A 23697-nucleotide genomic window follows, 5' to 3' on the forward strand; every position below is an offset into this window, starting at 1 on the left:
AAGGTCACTTTAAAATTATAACTGAATCTTATGAATCTTGAACACCAGATGATTATGCAAGAATCAGTTCCCCTTCCCAGGTATATCTGGAGGTCTCAAAAAAATGTCTTCGGGCCGGCCCGGTGGCTTAGTGGTTAAGTGCGCGTGCTCTGCTGCTGGTGCCCCGGGTTCGGATCCCGGGCGCGCACTGACGCACTGCTTCTCCGGCCATGCTGAGGCCGCGTCCCACATACAGCAACTAGAAGGATGTGCAACTATGACATACAACTATCTACTGGGGCTTTGGGGGAAAATAAATAAATAAATAAAATTATTAAAAAAATAAATGTCTTCATGTGTGCATGTACTGTCTTTTTTGTTCACCAGATTGCTGGTTCAAATCTCAGCTCGACCACTTACAAGCTGCGGGTAAGTTACTTGTCACGTATCTCCTTGCTGCATTACAAATTATCCTAAAACTTAGTGGGCTAAAACAGCAACCATCATTTTATTATTTCTCATTGTTTCTGTGGGGTGGGAGTTCAGGAAGGGCTTGGCCAGCTCAGTGTTTCTCATGTGGCTGAAATCAGAGGTTGGAACGAATAGCAGGCGGGTGGAGCAGCTGGGGCTGGCTGAGTCTCTCTCTCCCTTTTCATGTAGTTTCAGGACCTCTCTATGTGGTCACTCCATGTGAGTTAGTTTGAGCTTCCTCATGGCATGGTGGTCTCGGGGCAGTCAGTCTGCTTCTATGGCAGCTCAGGGATCCAGGGTAAGTATTCCAGTAAACAAGGTGAAAAGCTCATCTCCTTTTTGGACCTAGCTTTGGAAGTCACATTCCTCATTTCCACTGCATTCTATAGGTGACAAGAGTCAGAAGCCTGCCGGGATTCAAGTGGCGGGGAATAGATCCCATCTCTCAATGATAGGAGGATCAAGGTCACATTGGAGAGTAACATATGGGTTAGGAGATATTGTGGCAGCCGTCTTTGGAAAATGCAATCTGCCCCGTAAGAACCTCTCAAGCCTAAGATTCTCATCTGTAAAAGGAGGATAATAATAATATCCACCTAATAAGGTTGTTTGAGGACTAAGCGAATAAATACCTGGAAAGCACTTAGAATAGTACATGACATGCTACATAAATACTAGTTTGCTTTTTTTTTTTTTTTTTTTTGGTGAGGAGGATTAGCCCTGAGCTAACATCTGTTACCAATCCTCCTCTTTTTGCTGAGGAAGGTTGGCCCTGGGCTAACAACCGTGCCTATCTTCCTCCACTGTATATTTGGGACACCTGCCATAGCGTGGCTTGATAAGCAGTGCGTAGGTCCGCGTCTGGGATCCGAACGTGTGAAGCCTGGGCCACGGAAGCAGAGCAAGCGAACCCAACCACTACGCCACCAGGCCAGCCTGAATACTAGCTATTTTTATCACCATTACCATCATCAATCTTTTCATTACTCACTGAACCAGGACTGTGCAGTCATGGCCCGCACAGGTTCTTAGAAGTGCCTCTCTGAGCCCAAGTACAACACTGCCTCTGTCCTCTATTTCCCTGCTTCATCGTCACTGCCTGTAAATCTTCCACCATTGCTAGTGTCCCTGCTGACTGAGCCAAGACCCTGCAGCTACTGGTCCCCACAGCTTCTCAAAGATGCCAGTGAGTGGACCGCACACCGACTGGCTGCAACCCGCTGCTGCCACTGCCTCAGCCTAATTATTGCCACCAATCCCAAACTCAGGCAGGCAGCCCAACATTTCCCCAGAGGAACCACCTCTGAGCTGACCTGCCGCCATATCCTGCTGTCACCCCACTACTGAGGGGCAGAAGCCTGCTGATTCCCCAGCCACAAACGTCCATAAAAAGCAAGTAAAACAAATAAACAACTCCCTCCCTCAGTACTATGCTCAGTTGTGGAGGCTGGGAGACTATTATCTGGACCCCAAACTGATGGATTGGGGTAAAACCATTTTCTCGACTGACACACAAGGTTGTTCTTCTTCCTGGAGCAAAGACACTCCCAGGATGGGTTCTGACCTCAGACTTGGTGCCGTTCCCTCTGTAAACCTGCTCCTCCCTCTTCACCCTGGCCCGGTTTAAACATCTGGCTATCCTACCAGATGCCATTAGGAATATGGTACACTCCATAGTCTGCTTCCACTGGTCTCAACAAGTCCCTCTGACAAACTCATATAGTTCTAAATTGTGGACAGGATTGAAGTCAATTTTCCCCCAGGGTCCCTTGTATAAGTCAGTAGATGCATATGGAAACTTGGGAGGAAGGGAGCCATTTAGGCCCAGACACTGAACACATGTAAGTCTCAGCTCCTGCCTACCAGAATACCCTGTCACACCTACCAGGACCCCCTCAACCACTTCCCTATTCAGGAGGTGGTCATGTATTTGGGAGAGAATTTTCATGATTTCTGACTTCTGCTGTAGTGGGAGAACTATCACCCTGGACAGGTGAGATGGCCCCACCAAGAACAGATTTCATAGGTGTTTTGGAGGAGGCAAGGAGGGGCATGAAGAGATCACCAGGAGTCAGACTTGACTGTGGGGAAGGAGGGGCCACAGCTGGAGGCTGAAGGAGTAGTTCTCACAAGTGATCCCATGGCCACTGGGGCCCACACCATGCACTTTGGTGCACAAATGTCAGTGTGGCTCAGAGAGGTCTGGGAGACTCCGAGTATCAAGGGCATCAAGGGATCTAGCCCCACTACAGTAGACATCTGGTCTCTCCTAGGTACCAGGATCTAAACCTCTCCTACATTTGGGCAATCTCCCACCTAAGGAGGCAGAGCCCCCCTCCCCACTGAAAGAGCTGGAAACACCAGAGGCTCACTTTTCCAAGTTCTGCTGGTGGTAGGGTGTGGAGAGACCCATGGGCCTTGTGTCAGGGAGGGTAGATGTAGTGACAGCATTTACATCTAATTTCTGGAGGTGACAGTGACAGGGTTCTGGTGCCAGTGGGTGGGAGCATGCCAGGTGTCCAGCCAAGACATCAGGGAGAAATGTCTTCACCAGAGCGGCTCCCAGAAGGAATCTCAGCCTTTCTTGCTGTCTATAGTGCTTCTCATTATGTTTCCCTGACCATCCAGGGATTTTGTAAACTATCCAATATTCTTTTAATAAATTCCTTTTCTTTTTAAATTAGCCAGAGTTGATTGTGATGCTTGCCCATAGGGCCTTGATCAATACTGGCACTTTAAGCATTATTTAACTCCAGAAGCTTCAGAGCACAGTGTCCTCAGCAGGGACACCAGTGTCTACAAGGATGCCACTGGCCCAGCAGGGGGAAGGCCTGCCAAGGGGCTGTGGGCATCAACCAAGGAGGCCAGAGCAGGGGAGAAAAACATGGCAGATGTCCTGGGGTAGCAAACCTGCCAGTTCTCAGGAGCATCGGTAAGATATCCTAGAAAACTCCCTTCAAGGGCAGGAGGAAGACCCTACAATAGCAGTGAGGGTAAAACCCAGAGACATTTGGAATATTCATGGCTGTTGACGTGACCTTCCATTTACTCAGACGGATGCCGCCCCAGGAAACCTGTTACTCCACAACAACCTCCACTGTACACCAGAGAACCTGTTGGTCAGGCCCTGGCCACAGACTGTAGTCTCAAAATGGAGGCCGTCGAGGCTTGTTAGAATGTCTGGGCTGAGAGGGAAAGAATTCTGGAATTTGTTATTTGTTTCAATTTTTAATTGAAGTATATCAATCTGTTGTTTTTTTTTTAAAAAAAAAAAAAAACCTCTTTTAATGTCTTTACCTATAGCAAGTGATATAGGAAGGTGGTATGAAGAGAGAGAGAAAGGGGCAGAAAATAGGGAAAATAGAAAGAAAAGGAAAGAGGGAAAATAGTTTAAAGCTGACAGTGGCACTTTCATACAACTCTAGAGAATTTAGGCAGTAGCATGAAATGTCCAAGGCAGGAGATTCAGGATGTGCTAGTAGCATTGTCACCATTCTAAAGGGGACCTAAAGTTCATTTCTCAATGAAAGTACTTCAAGGTTAGGGACGCCCCACCACATGGAGGAAGGAGTCCAGGGTCTGCCCAGGGGTGGGCCACTTAACCTGTCTTTGCCTCAACACCCTTGAAGGAAAAATAGAAGAGAAGAGACTCTGGCACTTTTTTACTATAAATTCAAATGTTCTTGAAAAAGAAACAAAAAAGGAATCCCAGAAGTATCTTTAATAATGCTATGTGACAGAAACCACAATAAGAAGAAACTGTAATTGTTTGAGTCAGAGCCCACCCATAGTGGGAGACAGGTGGCTGGCAGTGAGGACCCTGAGCTTCTCCAGAGGGTGGAGGTGCAGAGGAGCTTATCGGGGTCGTGGCAGCACACCCTGCCCCTGAATCCACTCACACCAGCAGCCCTCTGCACAGCAAGCTAATTAAGCCTTCTTATTTCATGAAGATGAAAAAATGAATGATTGTTTTTTGGAGCAAAGAATTTGACTCTGAAATTTACAGCTAAAGGGAAGTTTCAAGATGAGCAAGTTGAACCCCTTTGCTAGCAAATTTCGATAAAATTAAATCTGTAAACAAAATACTTAACACGTTAAAAGGAGTTCTGGTAGATAGAACAATGTTAAGAGAGTAAGAGTTCTTGACAGTCTTGGATGATGTATTGGTTACTTATTGCTACATAACAAATTATCCCCATACCCTAAAACCTTTAGTAGATTAAAACAGCAATTTATTATCTCACAGTTTCTCTCAGTCAGGAAGCCAGGCTCCCAGGAATCCTCAGCCTAGTTGGGTCCTCTGTCTCTGGATTTCTCACAAGGCTGCATCAAGGTGTCAGCCAAGGCTGCAGTCTTATTTGAAGGTTCGACTGCAGAAAGAATCTGCTTCAAAGCTCCCTCACATGGTTGTGGCAGGAATCACTTCCTCACTGGTTGTTGGGCTGGGGGCCCTCAGTTCCCTGATGACTCTTGCCCAGAGGCCACTCTCAGTTCCTTGTCATCTGAGCCTCTCCATATGGCAGCTTGCTTCATCAGAGAGAGCAAGCAGAGAGAGCAAGAAAGAGTGCCAGCAAGAGAGAGTGCTAGTAAGATGGAAGTCCCAATTTTTTGTAACCTAATCATGGAAGTGACATCCCATGACCTTTGTGTATTCTATTCCTTAGAAGCAAGTCACCAGGTCCAACCCACACTTAAGAGGAAAGTATTATAGAAGGGAGTGAATACCAGGAGGCAGGATTATTGGGAGGCATGTCAGAAGCTGCCTACCACAGATGGTGTATGGAAGGTAGGGAAGGGGTCAGAATGACAGAAATGTAGAATTTTCTGGCTGAAAAGAAAAGGCCTTGTAAATCCAGTCACCCACATGATGCCTGAATTCCTGATATAGCCCCCTGCCAAGTAGCTTTTCATTCTACATATGCACAATGACATGGTTAGAAATGGTATCCTAGTTATACTGGGCTAGAAACCATCTGCCTGTAACATTCACCAATGCCCATGCAGGCACCCTATAACCTGTGAAAATGGTGGAAAGGTCAGAAGATTCTATTCTCTTTAAATGATGGTTAACTGCTTTGATGAAAGCTGAAAAGTAAATGGTAAATAAAGACTTGGTCTAATTTTTAAAGTAACCTGGAACATGTAGAATGTTTCTGCAATTATTAGTTCACATATTTTGACATGTAAAACACCAAAAATCTCTCTAAGGAGCTGGACAAATCAGCGAGTTTTAAAGAAAAAAGTAGTGGAAGTGTCTAGTACAACCAAAACCAGACATCAAAATCAGCAGTTAAAAATTCTGAACCAGGGCTGGCCCCGTGGCTTAGCGGTTAAGTGCGCGTGCTCTGCTGCTGGCGGCCCGGGTTCGGATCCCGGGCTTGCACCGACGCACCGCTTCTCCGGCCATGCTGAGGCCGTGTCCCACATACAGCAACTAGGAGGATGTGCAACCATGACATACAACTATCTACTGGGGCTTTGGGGGAAAAAATAAATAAATAAATAAAATTAAAAAAAAAAAAAGAAAGAATTCTTAAAAATAAATAAATAAATAAACAAAAATTCTGAACCAAGAAAATAAACAGATCAAAAGAAAGGGAAGGCCCTAGTGCTTTACTCCTTTCACATTAAGGATATTTTTCATATGCAATACTGAATTTGGCAATTGTGAACTGTGGCCCAGTGACTGGCAGACAGCACTTCAGAGTTCACAGCAGGCACTCTGGGAAACTGTTATAGCAGAAGATGTGGCATCATGCTTAACCACTCACTTATTCACAAGATCTGGCTCAAATGGCTGTTTATAAATCTCAACTCTAGCCTCAAAAGACAAAAGACTGTAGAAGGTAAATAAGACTATAAAAAAGCAATGAAGAGGGGCCGGCCTGGTGGCGTAGTGTTTAAGTTCACACACTCCACTTTGGTGGCCTGGGGTTCACAGGTTCGTGTCCTGGGCGTGGACATATGCACCGCTTATCAAGCCACGCTGTGGCAGGCGTCCCACATATAAAGTAGAGGAAGATGGGCACAGATGTTAGCCCAGGGCCAATCTTCCTCAGCAAAAAAAGAGGAGGATTGGCAACAGATGTTAGCTCAGGGCTAATCTTTCTCACTAAAAAAAAAAAAAAAAGACAAAGCAATGAAGGGGCTGGCCCCAGTGGCCTAGTGGTTAAGTTCAGCTCGGTCTGCTTTGGCGGCCTGGGTTCAGTTCCTGGGCACAGACCTACACCACTCTGTTAGCAGCCACACTGTGCTGGCAACCCACATACTAAAAAATAGAGGAAGATTGGTATGAATGTTAGCTCAGACAAATCTTCCTCAACAACAACAACAAAATATATATACATATAAAGCAATGAAGCCAGGAAGGAAGGGAAGAAGGAAGGAAGGAGGGAGGGAGAGTGGGGAGGAGGGAAGAAAGGTCCCTTCCCTCAAATACTCCCCCCTCATTTTGGGTTATTACAAGATTATAGGGATACATGTAAGGCCTACCTTGAGGACCACAGCACTGTTTTGGGAGTATGCTTATTGAAAAACAAATCTCATTAATTAACTCAGAGAATGGCCAGGATGAAAGGATCTTAGGGAACTTCTAGTCTCACCCCTAAAGTTGAGGAAATTGGGTTCCAAAGAGGCTGAGTAACTCACCAAGTAGACAGAGAAGAGTGACACTTAGGTCAGCCATTCCCACAAGGGGTCCAGTATGGAACAGCTAAAGCCAACACAGCAACGTCTTCACCTCAGGGGACAACCAGTTCGTCCTTCGCCTTTTGCACCCCATCCAGCAAGCAGTATTTCTCAACTTGGTGTTTGTGAAAACCCTTGAGCAGCGCAAACTCTTGAACTAAAAGACATTCCACTCTGTTTGCAATTGAGGGCAAAGGCCGGGAAGGTTTGGCCCCTCTTCAAACTCCTTCCCAGATGCCTGAGGTGACAGAAAAAACACATTTATTTTTCCTAGTTAGGTGAGTAGAAACCAGGCTTATCAAACAGGGGTAAAAGTTACTTTCCTCTTGAAGTAAAAGGAAAGCATTCAAACCTGAGGACAGCATTGACTGTTACTACTCTGTATAAGACTTTACAACTGGCCAATTGGCAGGGACCAGATGGGAAAGAGGATAAACCCAAAAAGATATTTGATGTTAATGCTAATGGAGACTGAAATAATTTGTCTGCTTTTCTGTATGTTTTCCCTCAGCCCAAATAAAATTTAAGTTTTAGTTCCAGATAAAAAACATAGAAATGCAAGACAGCACATCGAAAAGACCAAAGAGTCAAAGGAGGAAAGTTGTATCCAGAGGCATTCAATGAAATTGGAGGGGCTGGCCCCGTGGCTTAGCGGTTAAGTGTGCGCACTCCACTGCTGGCGGCCGGGGTTCGGATCCCGGGCGCGCACCGACACACCACTTCTCCAGCCATGCTGAGGCCACGTCCCACATACAGCAACTAGAAGGAAGTGCGACTATGACATACAACTATCTACTGGGGCTTCGGGGGAAAAAATAAAATAAAAATTAAAAAAAAAAAAAAAGAAATTGGATGCTAAGAGGTAAGGAAAGGAGAAAATGAAGGGTGAAAAGAACAACATTTTGAGAGTTAAGCAGGTATTTTTATCAGAAATAGTGTTTATTGGACTGTCCTCCATTAAAATATTGCCCATGGAAACGAGATTAGTATTTATTTATTCCCTGTGGTTTCCAGAATACCAGAAAAAAAGGAGAAGAGAGAAAGATAGAGGAGGAGGGAGAAAAAGAAGGAGGACTTGAGCGAGAACTAGGGAAATCCCCAAGAAAGTTGGGGGCGGGTTCAAGCTCTTGCTTCACTGCTCTCCCCTCCAATTCTATATTTAGCACAAGAAAGTATTCCAAGCCCTACTTTGGCTTATCTCTCATAGTCCCAAGTCCATGCCTGTTCTTCAAGCATTTAGTTAGGCAAGAAAGCCGTGAGCTAGTACAATCGGCTCCCCACCACCTCTGGAATTTTCCCCATGAAAATAGGACACAATAAAGTCAGACAATGCAAGCATTCACTCCAGGGCAGCCAGGGATGCCTTTGTTCTGGTGAACCAGAATAAAGCTTAACTAAATACTTAAGCAAAGTGGAAATGGAAAATGATTTTCCACTTCTAGTAATAGTAAAATACATTAGCAATAACTTTGGGGTCTCAGAAAATCCAATGAGTTACAAAGATCATTTTCGTTATGGCCTAATGAGATTACTTGAAGTAAGTTAATAACGATTAAAGTTAATGAAAAAGGTACCTACACTTGGTTTCTTTAAAGTTGTGTCTCCCCCTCCCCACACTTTATTGAGGTATGATTAACACATAAAAAGCTGTACGTATTTAATGCATACAACTTGATGAGTTCGGGGGTCAAATTGTGTCCTTTTTAGGATCATATGGAAATTAGAATGCTTAAACATTTTAGAAATACAGAAATGCTACCTGGATCATTTAAAAGGCAGTGCGTGATAATACTGGTAAGTGTTTAAATTTAGCTATTTTGTAAGAGCTCTATCTTTGATTGAAAGACTCTAACTAGGAGCTACTGCAGAGCTCTAGGCCAGAAATGATTATAGCTAGACTGAAACGACAACGGTGGGGATGAAGGGCAGGGGAGGCAGACAGGAGAGGTGGTCCAGAGGTACAACCACGTAAGACTTGGACAGCAGGTAGATCTAGTGGCAAGGGTAAAGAGGAACCAAAGAAGGTTCCCAGGTCCCCAGGTTAGATGGCCGGGTATGACACACGGCAGTGCCAGTCACTGAGGATAGAGGAGGAAGAATGCATGCCACCATGCAGCCAGACAACATACTCTGACCCCAAGTGCCTGCAGAGGGCCACAGGGTCTCTGGCTTGCTGCCAGATTGTGGACAACTCACCCACCCTGGCTGCCTGTCTTCACCATTACAAAATGAAGCTTGTTTTAAGAATCCAATAACGTTATTGGTGTAGATCACAGTTGGTGTTGATATTCAGAAGCCCTCAGATAATGTGCTCATTTAATGAATTTTCTGAGTAAATAAATTAAAGTTAACTCCATGAAGCCAAGAGTTATGACTTTTGGACATTCCAGTTGGTAATCCCTCCTTCTGCACACTATGCCACTTAAGCATGCTGAGAGAGCGGTCCTGGGTTGCGTGGGGGGGGGGGGGCAGGGGACTGAGGAGGTGGTGAGGAGCAGAGGGACACAGCCACGGTGACACCCTCCTCTGCCTTGCTGCCAGTCTTGTCCGTTCCTTTCTATAATCCAATCATTTTAAAAATGGTTTCCCAAGTATAAAATATTTGCTTCATTCAATGACAGATAGACACTCAACATTCGAATTTACTGAGAAGGAAAACAGTTTAAATACCATTTGGAAACATTTAAAAACATAGGTAATTCAAAGAAACTGAAAAAAAAGGTCAATCAGAGGTATTAGTGGAAGTAACACCATTTTTAAGGGGCTTTGTGTTTATACGGGCAATCTTGGTTGGTTTCTCGGCCTTTTTTCTTCCCCATTTCTTTCTCCCTCTCAAAGCGTGGGTTTCATTTTCAAACCTGGGAAAAGAGATATTCGGGGAACTTTGATCATTTAGAAGCCCACTGTTGCCGAAGGGCTGGTTTGAGTCATCACTAAGACACATTGACTGGGAGCCTGTGACAAGGATTTCTGTTTGCGTGAACTCTTTAACAACACACACTCCTGAACTAAGACACACTCCACTCTGGTTCCAATTGGATGGAGCCAATGTATGAGGAGAGAGAGGCCATTCTCCGGTATGGAAGGAATGGATCAAGATGTTGATTTTGAGGAGCCAACAATTTCCCAAGAAGCCTCCTCAGTGTGACCCCGCTGGCCCTCCACAGACGCTGCATGTGAGGATGAAGGGATCCGGAGCCGGGCCACATTTTCTCAGGGGCCCTGCTCAGAACTTGGCCTGAAGTGATTAAAGGAAGCTGAAGTGGTAGCTCCTCATTATTGTCCCTTGAAACCCTTCCTGACTGGCCCCCGTGACCCCTCTGACCTCATCTTCTGCCTCTTTTCCCTGCTCTTGCCGCAGTGGCCTCCCTGCTGTTCCTCAAACACACCAGGCTACTCCTTTTTCAGGGACTTTGCACTTGCTGATCTCTCTGCTGGAAGACTCTCAGATCTTGAATCTTCACGTGGCTCCGTATCTCACTTCGTTCAGGTCTTTGCTCAAGTCACCTCCTTGAAGAGGCCTTTCCTGACCATTCCATCTAAAACAGTCCCCCATCACTCTCTAACCCTTTGCCCTGCTTTATTTTTCTTTATAGATTTATCACATCCTCACATTACATTATATCTTTAATGCTTAGTGTTTGTTTACCCCCACCTTCTGGGAGAAGGAATCTTGTACTTGATGAACGAATGAAAAAAAGAGTGACGACAACCAACAAAAGGTTATTCTTTTTTAATTAGTTCGGATTCAATAATAGGAAACGCCATCAGATGGAACATTTCAATGTTAGGTAGGATTTCCATATGAGAGTGGCAAATCTCAAAATCTCCCTCCCTTGATACTCATTCATTCTAAAGACATTTATTGTGTGCACACTAGGTGCCAAGTGCTAACTAGGTTCTGAGAATGAACAAGATGAGACTCCTGCCATATGCAGCTTATGTTCTAATTTGGGAAGAAGGACATACAACTTAAAAAAATAACAAATAACAAGCTAATTTTTGAGTGTGATGTCTGCTCTGAGGGAACTAAGCAGAGTGATGTGATGGAGCGGAGGATGAGTTCCTTCTTTAGACAGGGCGGGAGAGAAATCTTCCACAGAGGTGATGCTTGAGCTGAGGCCTGAGAGATGAGAAAGATCCACCCATGGCAAGAGACATGTGAAGTCCATTTCATGTAGGGGAAGAGCACGTGCAAAGGTCCTGAGGAGAGAAAACACTTGGTGCTTACAGGAGCAAAGAAAAGGAAGCCCATGTGGCTGGAGCACAATGAGCAAAAGGGAAGAGATAGAAGATGGCAGGCAGGGCCGGATCATGCTAGGATTTGGTCTTGATTTTATTTTCAACTCAAATCTAAAATATTAAATGCTGTCAAGTGGGAGAGTAACATAATATCATTTATGTTTGAAAATCAGTCTGTGTATTAGTTATCTATCACTGTGCAACAAACTACCTCAAGCTTTGTGGTGTAAAATAACATCAACACTCATTATTATTCTCACAGTTCTGGAGGCTGACTGTACTCAACTAGGTGGTTCTTGCTCAAAGTCTCTTATGTGGCTGCCTTTAAACAATGGCTGGGCCTGGAGTCATCTCAAGGTTTCCTCACTTAAATATCTGGTGGTTAATGTGGGCTGTTGGCTAGGACCTCAGCTGAGGCTGTCCAGTGGGACACCTACATGTAACCTCTTCACGTGGCCTGGCTCTCTTAAGGAATGGCAAATGGGTTCCAAGAGCAACCATCCCAGGAGACAGAGGCAGGTGGAAGCTGTATCATCTTTTATGACCTAGCCTTGGAAGTCATGGGCATCCTATTTTTAGAAGTATGTAACTAAGTCCATATTCAGGAGAAGGGGAACTAGATTCCCTCTCTTGATGACAGAAGTGTCAAAGAATTTGCAGACATGTTTTAAACTACCACATCCTCGTTCCTGAGGGGCAAATAAATTATTGGGGGGCAACAGTCGAAGAAGGGAGGCCAACTAGAAGTCAGTGCAGTATCCAGGCAAGAAATGACAATGGAATGGAGATGAAAGATGCGCAGAATGCTAGGACACACTTGGAAGGTAGAAATAACAGGTCTTGATAGTGGATTGGATGTGGGGAGAAGGATGACTCTGAGGCATTTGGCTTGAGGAACAGTGTAGTATTGATGCAATTTACTCTGATGGAGAAAAATAAAGGAGGAACAGGTGACTGAGAGGCAGGAGATGAAAACCAAGAGTTTCAGATAGGACATTTGGATTTTGAGATGCATATTAGATATACAAGTGGAAATGTCAAGAAATCAATTGAAATTTAACTTGAGTTTAAGAGATAGGTGTAGGCTAAAGACATAAATTTGCCAGTTGTTAGCATATACATGGCATTTAGTCATAGGATAGAAGAGATCACCTAGCCAGAGGATGTAGACAAAGAAGAGAAGAGGACCAGTCCTAGAGATGCTACAACATTTAGAAGCCTGTTTGGAAGAAAATGTAGCCCCAAATTAGAAGAAAATGCCCCTACAAGAGCTTTGCGCTATAGATGAATCAGGAAGTAAGAGCACAAGCATAAGAAAATGACACACAGAATGAGATGAAAAGGGAGATGATAGAACTAAGGAAGCAAAGAGAGGACCAAAACACCACCATTAAAATCTAATCAATTAGACACAAGGAAGAGAACCGACATGATCAAAAATTTAAATTATCAACAGAGGAAATGCTTGAGATAATCATAGTGAATCCAGAGGATAAAAATAAAATAATTAGATTAAAATAATTAGATAAAAATAATTAGATTAAAGCATCTGAAAAGAATGAATAATTATGGGCATTAGAAAGAGACAATCCAATACCAGGTTGTCAATTGGTGACCTTGAGGCAGAGAACCTAAAAATGGACCAGGAAAAGTATGCAGAGATATAGAAGAATGTAATCAGTAGTCAAAGGGCACGCCAACTACCTGGAAAAATTAATATAGAATGACTGGTCCAGAGCCAATCCTGGCTAAGCTATTGAACTGCAAGGATAAAGAAAGCATTCCACAGGCCTTTGGGCAGGAAAACACGACTTACACGTGAGAAGAACCTTCAGCTAGCCTCAGAACTACCCATAGCCACAGCTAGCACCTGGCGATGCCAGAGTCATAGCTCAAAGGAAGGGCTAAAGAAAAGGAAAGTGAATCAAGAATATTCCACCCAGAAAGATGTCATCCAAGTATAAACGCATTATGCAGAAACTCTCAAACACGCACCACTTCAGGAGATAAAGCACATATGAGTTAAAATGGAAACTTCAGATTAAAAAGAAGCATTATATTTTTATGATCTTTTTTCATAATCTCAGTGAATCTTGAAGAAACAAATATTGCTTGTACATAAGCATTTATCTGAAGTTCAGAAAATCTTTCATCTTCGGGCCGGCCTGGTGGCTTAGCAGTTAAGTGCGCGCGCTCCGCTGCTGGCGGCCGGGGTTTGGATCCCGGGCGCGCACTGACGCACCGCTTCTCCGGCCATGCTGAGGCCACGTCCCACATACAGCAACTAGAAGGATGTGCAGCTATGACATACAACTGTCTACTGGGGCTTTGGGGGAAAAATAAATAAATAAAATTATTAAACAAAAAAAGAAAATCTTTCATCTTACTTTAGTTTCATTAGCTTCTGTTATATCAAGCAAAATTAAAGTTAAAATATGTATTTATACTAAAATACATACAAAATGTATAAAGTTATTTTTAATCCATTCATTTATCCAACTACCTATTAAACTACCTATTTGCACAGAAAGAGGTATGAAATGATTATCACCTAATGTTAAAATAGCTATTTCTTGGTGGTAGGAAATTTCATGATTTGTTACTTTCTTCTTTGTATTTTTGTCTATGATTTGAATTTTACATAATTACAAATTATTTTTACAAAAACAATAGTCATTCTAAAATTTTTTAAATTAAACAGTCCTTAAGAATGAGCTACTGGAAATAATAGTTATTCAGCACCTATTATGTGCTAGATATTTTGCACATATTGGATCATCTAATCCACATATAACTCATCAAGGTAGGAATTATAATCTTCATTTTCCAGAAGGGGAAACTGAGGCTAATGGGTATTTGTTAATTTTCTAGAGTCACACAGCTAGTAAGGGCAGGGTCAGAACTTTGCCTGATGCCAAAGCCAATGTCCCTCCTACCAGCTTGCGTCCTGCTGGTTTTATCAAGTTCAACCCCCCACCACCACTCCCACTTGTGTGCACGTGAGTGTTCGCACACACATTTCTGCAATACTCTATCTGCCCAGTCCAGGAACTTGTTATGACAAATGAAATACCCACCTCATGACCAAAGCTGTTATCCAATATCTCTATGATTTGGGAAATAGCTACTGATTTCACCCTGACAAGGGTCATACTTAGGGCTTAAGAGAAGTAATAATTACAGAGCCTCCTGATGTATGTGGAAGAGTCTGATGTTCAGATATATCCAGCCCTTTGAGATGTTCTGCTGGAAGGTGGTTGAAGTGCAAAGTACTTTTGACTTGTGGTCATCTCTGTTCACTTTCACTAATAATGATACTTTGTACTTCTCTAGTGTTTGTTCTAAGGGTGGTTTCAAAAGCCCGAGGAAGCTTATCAATTTTTAGGTATTCAAATATCTCTTTCACAATGAATGTTTATATATGTTCACACTTTATGAATCAAAAAGTAAATTCTTAATGATAGATAAAAAGCAAATGGCAAAAAAGGTATAATCCATGTTTCCCAGGCCATGCTAATGCCAGCCTGGAGATGAAAAATTAGGCCACCATCATAGTCATGGAAGAATGTCATTGGCTTTGCTCCTACCCTACTTGCTCTCTGGGAACTCCGTCTCCTGTAAATTCCTGAGCTGCCTAGGGTGTACGTCACTTGTGCTCTTGGCTACCCCGTTTGATCTTCCTCTAATGTGGCATGCTCTTAATCATGTCTCCTGGCATTGCTGGGGCCCAGTGTAGCAATGACTGCCAGAGCCATGGCCCACCTGAGGCCCCATTGTTACCACAGAACCCACACAAAGCTGACCCTACTTCCACTTGTCTCTTTACAATCTAGTTTCCACAAGACAGCCAGAGTGGTGTATGTAAAAGGTGAACCATACTATATAATTCCCTGGCTCCAAACCCCACAGCGGCATGCCACCACACATCCTAAATGGCTCACCATGGCCCATGTAGGGTCTGACGCCGTTGGCCTCTCTAACATGGCTGTGGGCTGGAGGTTGATGAGAGGAACAGGCTGAGTGGGCCTCTCAGATCCACTTTTCTCTTGACCGTGACCCGTCACTCTTGAGCCAGACATGTGTGCCTTGGTGCTCTTTCCTCCCGATGAGTCCCCTATAAACAGATCCTGACAGGCCCCACACCAATCCCCCAAACGTGCCACAGGGTGGGTGCCAGGAGGCTTCAATATCCCCATCAACACCCCTACTAAAGTCACACCAAATAAGTCCCTACAATCTAAATAAAAAGAGTGTGTTGGGCCGCCCCGTGGCTTAGCGGTTAAGTGCGCACACTCCGCTGCTGGCGGCCCGGGTTCGAATCCCGGGCGTGCACGGACGCACCGCTTCTCCGGCCATGCTGAGGCCACGTCCCACATACAGCAACTAGAAGGATGTGCAACTACGACATACAACTATCTACTGGGGCTTGGGGGAAAAAAAAAAGGAGGAGGATTGGCAATAGATGTTAGCTCAGAGCTGGTCTTCCTCAGCAAAAAAAAAGAGGAGGATTAGCACGGATGTTAGCTCAGGGCTGATCTTCCTCACAAAAAAAATAATAATATAAATAAATAAATAGGGTGTGTTTGGCAGTAAGACAAGTCAGGTAGCTGCAACCCCCTCCAAACCCAATTACTCTAACCAAATTTTTGCCTCTAAGTCTTCTAGGTGGAGATTCTGGAGCTGCTCCTAAGGAAAACTGCTATGATAAAAATATGAAAAAAGGATTATGGGATTCTTAGACAGAAATCTCCAACTTCAACTGGAAAAGTAAGAGAAGGTGGCACAGGCAAGGTAGTTTTTAAGCCAACTGTCAATATCAAATAAAAGTCATCGTGAGGGCTTTGTATTGCCAAGATAAGCAGTTCTTTTGTCCAATGAATTAGTTGTATCCAAAGTGGGCAAATACTCCCCAGGAGATTCCAAAAATAACTCTTGGGATGTGGAAAGAAAATACTTGAATTTCTATTTATTTTTACCTTGCTCATTTTCATTCCTCTTTTTGTATATATTTTATTATATTCATAATTTTGAGTAGAGTAGAACGTGTACATAACTTAATGCACATGTATTGTGGTTGCACACTCAAAAGTGTTTTACTGATGGGGGTGTAGGAACAAATTTTGGAGACCTCTGTTATAAACAATGGGAACCCATTTGAAGAATTTAAGCTGGGGAACAAGATCAGATTTTATTTCAGTAAAATCACCTTGTCTGAAGCGTGGAGAATGAATTAATTTGAGGTGAAAATACAGGCAGAGGCTGTAGGCTAGGAGCTATCTGAACCCTCTAACCAAGGGTTTTAACTGAAGCAGTGGGGTGGGAATGGAGAGTGGGGTAGGGGTGGGGGGGCGGCAGGAAGGGAGGATGAGAAATATGCAGCAGACAGAATTGACTTGACCTGGTGATCAACATATAGGAGATCAGGGGAAACAGAGAAGTTTCGTATGACTCACATAGGCAGGTTTCTAGCCTATGTGACTGAGTAGATCCAACATCCAGGAAAAGGAAGCTACCCACGAAGCAAGAGCTGGGTACTGGAGAAGCTGCCCGTGTCATAGAAGTCTGCTGACAGAAGCACATCAGAAGCAGGAAGGAAAACTTCTTCCTCCTGCAATGTCCCCCCAGTTACCCTCTACTGGCAAAGCTGGACATCATACTAGCTGGCAAAGAAAACATATTTAAAGGACCCATCTTTATTTTTGCAGAGCAGGCAATGAAGGATGGATTTGGAGCTGAGAAACAATTAACTAATAACTGGCATAATCCACCCCTTTGGCCTCTCACCTTCCATGAGAAATTGTCAGTTTCACCCGGGCTCTAATATATGTTCCCATTCCAAGTTTTAGGATCCCATTCTTTACCAATTAATGCCCTAACTTTCACATGAGAAACTGGTGAGACTGTGAATTCCACTCTTGTTGTAATTTAGCAACCCACATAGTCAAATTTGTGTTTGATTTTCAACAACGTCAGCCCTATGGATATAAGAAGTAAGAGCTTCTTTTAGGCCTATCACAGCAACTCACAGGTTCTTCAACCATGACTTAAGCTGAGAGGTAAAGACCTGAGCTTGTTGTTTTCCTCTCTGTAAGTGCTCAAGTGCACTCAGAAGAATCCATCTCACACCACAGTCTTCATAGTCATCATTACTGTCGTAACTGTCAAGTGCAGTAGCCACTTAGTCTCCAAGGCACATGCTTCAGTTGGCATTTCATCACAATAAACAAGTGGTAGTTTGATTAATTGTGATGTGACTTCATGTCATAAATTACCAGCATCCCATTTTCCATTGACAAGGAGCTCAGCACTGCACTCAAGGCCAAAAGCATGACCAAACCCATCCCCAAATCCCACCTTTGTGGGTCTATCTCCTGGTACCAATTCTGTATCTGTCAAGGTCCAATCAGAAGATATAAACCACACAGAAGTTGAACAGGTAAAGTTTAATATAAAGAATTATTATAGGAGAGGATCAGAGTAACAGGAGACTGAAAAGTAGAGAGAACTCAAAAGAATATAAGATTAGCAGATATAAAGGGTATCCCTAGGTTGAGATAGAGTGCCCAAGGAAGGGACTCCTCCCCCTCTCCAGGGCTGAGATCCAGACCTCCTTGGAGGGGGCACAGTCAGGAGAAATTGAAAGGCAGAGAAATCGTTGTGGTGCAGCACAGGTGGAACATGCTAGAAATCTCCCCTCTGGAACTTGCTGGAAGTCTACCTTTCAAGGTCCTAGATTAAGCTGTTAATGAAGAGATGACTCACTGGAGGCACTCTACTACAAAACACCCAGGAGAGGCGATGGGGAAAGCTGCTGGCCACTAGGTGCTGCTAACCATCACGCACTGCAGGAGCCTGGTGCTGAGAAGCTATGTGCCTGTGGAGATGAGTACACCAGAACCAGCAAGAAAAGCTCCTTCCTCTTGCAATGTCTCTCCAGTGCCCTCTACTGACAATGTTTCATATTGTGTCAGCTGGCAAAGGAAACATTTAAAGGACCCATCTCCACGTTTGCAGAGCAGGCCATGAAGGGTGGATTTGGAGCTCAGAGGCAATCAATTGATAACTGGTATATGATACATCATTTCCACCTGCCAAGGAAAGAAGGGAAGAAAGAAGAAAGGGAGAGTGGAAAGAAAGAAAAGGAAGCTGGCCCCTCCAGGTTTGCAGACCCAATCTGAGAGGGACAGGAGAAAGGGCCCTGTGACCACAGGTTAGGGTCAACTGTAACTTCATGACTGCCACCCTCCACTGAACCCTTGCTGCTTCCAAGGAGTTGTCTGCGTGTCTTGAGCCAGCTTTTTATCTCCTATGTTCCCCGGATGCTTCTCTGTGTTCTTCACGTCCCTAACCCCAGGCATCTGCCCCTCACTTGCGGACAATAACCCCATCTCCTATTTCACAAAAACTCAGAAACCATTACAGAAACTCCCTCAATGTTTTGTCCCTGCTCTACATACCATCCTGTAGTCCACTTTTCCTCTTTCCCTCAGGTTATAAAGAAAGTGCTAATCCCCCACCTGGGGGATGCCTCTCCTCCAGCCTCCTCTGGAACCTCACTTATCAACTTTCTTCCCGCTTTCCTGTATCTTGAACCCGTCCTTCTTTTTTTAGTTCCTTCCCATTAGCATTTAAACTACTCACATTTATTCCATTTTAAAAAGCCCTCGCTAAACTCAATGTGTTCCCCTGCGGCTACCCCTTTCTTTCCACTCCTTCATAGCCAGATTTCTTCAGCGAGTTGTCTGTGCTCCCTGTTTTCACCTTCTCACTTCCCGTTCCCTCCTCAACCTGCTCAGTCTGATTCTCACCAATGACCTCCAAGGGCTTGAATCCATCAGACCCTTTCTAGAATTTACCTTGCTTGTCCCGTCAATACCAGTCAACATTGTTGACCACACCCTCCTCACACATTTCTTTCTTTTGGTTTCCACTCTATTTCTTCAACTCCCTCCTATCTCCAGCCCCTCTTGGTTATTTTTGCATTTGTTAATTTACATTCTATTACATAAAGAAGAGTTTCTCTTCTCCCCATTTTTGTTCATTATTTAGATCTGTGTGGACTCACGAATTCCTATATTTTTCAATTGATTTTAACCAATTATTACCGTGATTTAATCTGATGGTCAAACTGTCACAGATTTGGCAAGTGGAAGCTCCTTCAACTTACCTTCTGTGTCTTTTATTTATTTATTTATTTTGTGAGGAAGACCAGCACTGAGCTAACATCCAATGCCAGTCCTCTCCTTTTTTGCTGAGGAAGACTGGCCCTGGGCTAACATCTGTGCCCATCTTCCTCCACTTTATATGGGACACTGCCACAGCATGGCTTAACAAGCGATGCGTTGGCGCGCCCCCAGGATCCGAACTGGCGAACTCCGGGCTGTCACAGCGGAGCTTGCGCCACCGGCCCGGCCCTGTCCTTCTGTGTCTTTTGACATGTTCCCATCATTATTTGAATATTTTCTTCACAACAAAATTTTCCGGGTCCATTTTATACATTCTCTGCCCAAGCCTTGTCTGAAATTAGTCATTTCTCAAGGATCTTTTGGACATATATATATATGTCTCTATCTGCTCAATCCCTTGTAAGTGGCCAATCGCTGCTCCTGCCACCCCACTCCTGTGCTGTCCTCACATAAGCCACCATTCCCACCTCATTTGGGCTTGTCAAGTCTAATTTGGGACTGAATTCGAATGGAAGAAAGGAAAGGAGGAAGCGGAAGGAAGCAAGGAAGTGGAAAAGGAAGAAGCAAAGAAGGCTTCCCCAGCTACAGGAGGCCTCCCCTGCCTTTCCAGCCCCTCCAGTGTTTGTGCTCCTTACCCTATGACTTCTTTTCACTCCACGCCCTCTCCCTGGGTGAAGTCATCCCCTCACATGGCTTTCATTAATTTGATGATCACACCAAAACACGCATCTCCATCTTATACGCTTCTGAGCCTCTAAACTTGCATATTTATCAGTCTGCTAGAATCCACACTAGAATGACCACAGTGTTTCAAATTTAACATGTCCAAAAAGTCTCTTATTACAACTCTCTCCTAAACATGACCCTGTTTCTGCATTTCTGTGTCTGTGAAAAGCACACACAGAAGCACCTGTTGCCCAAACAGAAACCCAGGCATTACCTTTAACTGCATTCACTAACCCTCATGGTTCTGTCTCCTCAGGATCTCCTACACTCACTCATCCTCTCCGTCTCCACTGCCTCTCAGCTGCTTTGGGTCCCCAGCACTTCCACCAAGCTGTCTCTCCCATCGGTGCCTTCTCTGCACAGCAGCCTGAGTGATGTCTCCACTCCATGAATCTGATCATGTCACTGCCCCGTTTAAATAGCTTCTCCTTGCCTTCTGGATAATAGTCCTTGCTCTGTCCTACCTCACAAAGTAGCATCACTGTTTTCCCCTCTCCATTTTATCTCCTGTCTAGCCCTATGGAATCTCTTCTTCCCCTAAATGCCCCAAGCTCTCTCTTCAGGGAGCCTCTGGAGTGTGTTATCCCCTCTGCTTGGAACATTCTCCTTAAATCCCTAGTCTCAACTGGGCTAGCTTCTGCTCATCTGACACTTGTCAGCTTTGACATCACCTCCTCCTGGAAGCCCACCCTGATTCCCCAAACTTAGGTGAGGTGCTCCTCCCATGAATGAATGGAGATTAGGGAGCACATATTATTCATGCTTAATTTCCCAGTGCTGAGCTCAGCACTTGGCCTTGTCAGCAACAAAAACAGTCACTGTGGTAGACAGAATAATGGCCCCCCACCAAAGATATCATGTCCTAATCCCCATGTAACTATGTTATGTTACACAGGAAAGGGGAATTAAGTGTGCAGCTGGAATTAAGGTTGCTAATCAGCTGTCCTTAAAATAAGATTATCCTAGTGGATAATCTTATCCAGGTGGGCCCGAAGTAATTACAAGGGTCCTTTAAATGTGGAAGGGAGAGGCAGAAGAGGCAGAACCAGAGAGATGGCGACATAAGAAAAACTCGATTAGTATTGCTCGCTTTAAAGATGGAAGTGGGCCACAAGCCAAGAATGCTGGCAGCCTTTGGAAGCGCAAAAGGAGAGAAAACAGATTCTTTCCTAGAGCTTCCAGAAAAGAATGCAGCCCAGCCAACACCTTGCTTTTAACCCAGCAAGATCCTTTTTGGACTGCTGATCTCCAGAACTGTAACATAATAAATCTGTGTTGTTTTACACTGCCAAATAAGAAACTAATGCAGTTACTCACTCATTCAACAAATATGTATAGAACTCCTACTCTGTGTCAGGTACTGTTTAGGCATTGGCATTAGCAAAGAACAAAACAGGCTCACATTCTACTGATAGACTTGTAGAGTTCATTGAACTGAATGGAGGAGGGATTGGGCAGGTTCTACCAGTATAGATACAAAGATTATTCTTGGGCAGAATAGAACAGTACCAATTTTTTTCTTTAGGCTAGAAGCAAAGAGTTAACTTGAGCAGTTCCTACTCTACGAAACAGGACACAAGGGCATCGACTGGAGAGTGATTCCTCAGTTAGGAGTTGTACAATTGCAATGGCAGAAAACCCAATTTACAAAACGAGGATGAATTGGCCTAGCAACCAAGAAGCAAGGACTGCTCAGTGGTTCAAAGTGCCTTTTGTCTCCATCTCTCCACTCTGCCTTCTACAATGCTGGCTTCGTTCATCCTCAGGCCCCTCATGGTGATGACCCCTGCCACGCCCCACATACACACAGCCAGCCAAACCTCCACAGCTGCAGCAGCTGGACCTCATACGAGCTGTCTAGGAAGAGAGTCTGGTTCAGGAGCCAAGCTCTCTCACTGGACCAAGCCGGGCCCATGCTCATTCTTGAACCCATCATTGTGGCCAAAGGGATAAGATATGCCAATGGAAAAATGCCCACTGCAGGGGAACTCGAGAGAAATGGAGGCCGTTCAATATAGGCCATATGAGTAATGGGAGAGATAGCTGACCAGGGACCCAGGGAAGGCTCTCTGAACAGGCCAGGGAAGCACAGAGGCTGGAAGGTTGGCTGATGCTCCTGTCTGTGTTTTTCTCAGCCACCGTAGGTTGCCCAAGGAAGGCATGTAGGTGATCTGATCCAGGATTGGGAATCTCCAGAGCAGGGGACTCAGGAAGACCAAGGAAGGGAAGAGTGGTGGCTCATGAGGTGAGGTTTGGTTAGGAAAGGGAAACCAAAAGGGGTCTAATGGGCCAAGTCAAGGAGGTTGAAGGGTAGGTAGGATAAAGGAGTCAGAGAGGAAGGGAGAGCTAGAAAATAAGATATTAGAGTTCAAGGCTGGGGTGGAGGGGCAGTTCCATTGGAAGGCATGACTCAGGGTGTGGCACGGAAATGGGTTGCTCAGAGAACTACACGTGGAAGCTGTTGAGATCATAATCGTCATCATGATGTAATAAGTACCTATTAGGAATTATTTATTTGCTTATGCGCAGCTTTGAATCAGAAAGGACTTAAGGTGGCTCATGAAGATACACAACATGTCAGGATACAACAAGCTAAGGTGGGGTGAGGTGATGCTAAAAGGAGAAAATAAGGGTAAGCGAGTACAAAGGAGACTAGGAGTGAAGTTAGCACACAAAATCCATGCCACAAATTCCTTTACACTCTGTATGGAGGACCACAGTTTTGACTCGAAGCTTTCCATTAGCCATTGTGAAGAAGGGAACAAAATAAGCAGTTCCCTGAGTGTCCTAAAGATAAAATATACCAGCAAGAAATGAGAAATATATCCAGTGCTGGTCCTGACTTCAGAAAAAGTTTCCTGTGTTGGTCCTGGAGGGGAAAGCCCCCATGACATCGCAGGGGCTTGAGAGTCCAACAGGGCTTACTTCATCACATCCTGGTTCTAGCATTGACACAACTTCATTAAGCTCTGTAAGCCTCAATTATCTCTTCTGTTAAGTGTAATAATTCCCACCCTCCTTGGGCTGCTGTGAGGATAACATGAGGGAATGTGTAAAGCACATTGTATGGGAGCAATTCCTGGTAGCTATTGTGAGTGTCCCCAAAACTACAAACTGATCAGTTCTCATGTCTGTGTCTTACAGCCAGAAGCTTACAATCCATTTACACTGTCCCCTATTGCACTTTTTGAAAAATAGCAGCCTTGGTTCATTTTGGGCTTTGAAAATAATTAGTCTGGCTACCCTGGACAGACTTCATTGGGCTAGTACCTCACCTATGGGTGAGACTTCTGTATTGGAGAGTGGGTCCTCCTCCATCCAACTGAGTCTTCCCAACTGTGGGTCTTCCATATTGGATGGTGACTAATGAATCCAGTCAAAACCCAAAGAAAGATTAATGATGGAA

The 23697-nt window shown here is 44.3% G+C and overlaps 1 pseudogene; it reads left to right on the forward strand.

Moving 5' to 3' along the window:
• The first annotated feature begins 696 nt into the window (after window positions 1–696).
• Window positions 697–23697, forward strand: part of LOC131422919 (calmodulin-like) — a 35192-nt pseudogene continuing 12191 nt past the window's right edge.

This window comes from Diceros bicornis, chromosome 26 (assembly GCF_020826845.1).
Source record: "Diceros bicornis minor isolate mBicDic1 chromosome 26, mDicBic1.mat.cur, whole genome shotgun sequence".
NCBI lineage: Eukaryota > Metazoa > Chordata > Mammalia > Perissodactyla > Rhinocerotidae > Diceros > Diceros bicornis.